Source organism: Poecilia formosa, unplaced genomic scaffold (assembly GCF_000485575.1).
Source record: "Poecilia formosa unplaced genomic scaffold, Poecilia_formosa-5.1.2 Scaffold243, whole genome shotgun sequence".
NCBI classification, from domain to species: Eukaryota; Metazoa; Chordata; class Actinopteri; order Cyprinodontiformes; family Poeciliidae; genus Poecilia; species Poecilia formosa.
In genome coordinates this window covers 352,296-354,081 of record NW_006800182.1, presented here as the reverse complement: position 1 = coordinate 354,081, position 1,786 = coordinate 352,296, and the positions used below count along the sequence as shown (strand labels likewise).

The 1,786-nt window shown below is 36.5% G+C and overlaps 1 long non-coding RNA gene across 1 annotated transcript in view; it reads right to left on the bottom strand.

Moving 5' to 3' along the window:
• Window positions 1–1,150: 1,150 nt before the first annotated feature.
• LOC107838346 (uncharacterized) overlaps window positions 1,151–1,786 on the bottom strand; it is a 3,714-nt gene continuing 3,078 nt past the window's right edge. The window contains exon 2 of the long non-coding RNA XR_001664405.1: window positions 1,151–1,218. This is a non-coding gene — a long non-coding RNA (uncharacterized LOC107838346). The remainder of the gene's footprint in view (window positions 1,219–1,786) is intronic.

Sequence of the window (1,786 nt, the reverse complement as noted above, 5' to 3'; positions counted from 1 at the left end):
AAACTGTCTTTCTTCCTTTTTTTGTCTTTTCTCTCTTTCTTTCTTTCTGGCCCTCCCAGCCTGCTTTGTGACCCTTACCATTGTCATGTATACAAGGCTGGGAAGGGCTGCTATATGCAGAAAACACGTCTGGCTAAGTGTTGGGTGTGGTAAGGTCAGAAAGATCACCATCTCCTTTAATTACCTTTCAGGCCTCCGATATTTCGACTCACCTACAAAAGCAAGTGCATAGAAGGTGGTTGGTGGGGGAGGTCTGTAATACAATAGGCAGGGTAAAGACTTGTGCAATGCTAAAAGAAAACAAAAATGCAAACCTACACTAAGCTCCCTGCAGCACTGGAGAAATGACAACTATTTTTGTCAAATGTTTTACCGCAAGTCGCGCAATCAATATTCCCTCCAACTCTAAAGTTTAGGTCAGATATAAAATTTAAAAAAGCACAGGTGTTAAATGTTAAAATGTTGTTTTTCACCTATTTAAGAAGATGTTGTGCTTTATGTAATTATCAGTCAATAAAATGACAAACAGAATCCTGTGTCACACTTCTGTGTTTGATTGTTGCCTTGACTATAATTTACCAGCCAATTGTTATTTTTTTTTAAGAAATAATTCATGATTTAGGAATCTTTTAGACATTTTATCATAAGTGCATGTAACAAATCAGCAATCACTATTTTATCTTACATTCTCACTTTTGTTTTCTTTCTCTTCTCATTTAGAGGTTCGGCTGTCAGTCATTTGAAGAGAACTGGAAGGATAGAGAAGGAACATCGTTCAACTCACTTCTATCTGAGTGGCCAACAGCTGTGATACTCTGAATGGATATGAAATTCATTTTGGGCAAAATATGAATAGCCATCACTGTATGCAAGCTTTTAGAATCTTGGGTTGGTGTTCGTGTTGCAAAAAAAAAAAGCTGTCTTTTATGCTATGCAAACTTTTATTTTGCATATATCCCCCACCTTTTCCAACAAGCAAGCCGAGCTAAACAAGAAATAACAGACTGCAATTGAAATCAGCCACTTTCTTTGTCTTCGTGCAGAGTGCTCATCTGGTAAGAATTGCTTTGAAATTTAGATACATCATTTGAAAATTAAAGAAAGCACAATGCAAGAAAGACTGCACTTGTGCAAGAAAACAATAGTGTCCTATGCAGGGTTTGGGATGATTTATTTAAAGGTTTTCTCCTGAGGCAGTTCCAGAATATGTGTCCAAAACTGGTCATGAAGCAGGAAGGAGGTGGGGTTTCACATTGTGTTTCAATAAAAAAGAGAAAGAAAAACAGAGCAGGATACAAATATAAACCACAAAGTGGAAAACAAACCTATTTTTTTGTTTTCCGCTTCTTTCTTCTCTCTTCTTGAAAGACATCAAAATCTGCACTGTCAAACGTATGCATTCATCCAGATAGACCTCTCAGCTATGTTTATCATAAACAACATGACAGTGATCACAAAAGAGAAAAAAAGCCCCGAAGTCAGGGTTAACAAGGACCAAAACTCGTCCAAACAGAGCTGAAATTACCACTAAATGACAAACAGAAATATATTAGGAATTCTTTTGAAAACAGAAAAATAGATTTGTTGGATTCTGTCGTTGGATTTCATAATTGCATAACAATGATGTTACATCACAATAAAATAAAGGATAAAAATTAATAAAACATGAAATGTGGAAAAGCAACTAAACATGAATAAATTATAAGTTCAGCTGGTCTTGTAAGTCGTTGGGTGACAATCTATAGCACATGTGTCAAACTCAAGGCCCGTGGGCCACATGTGGCCC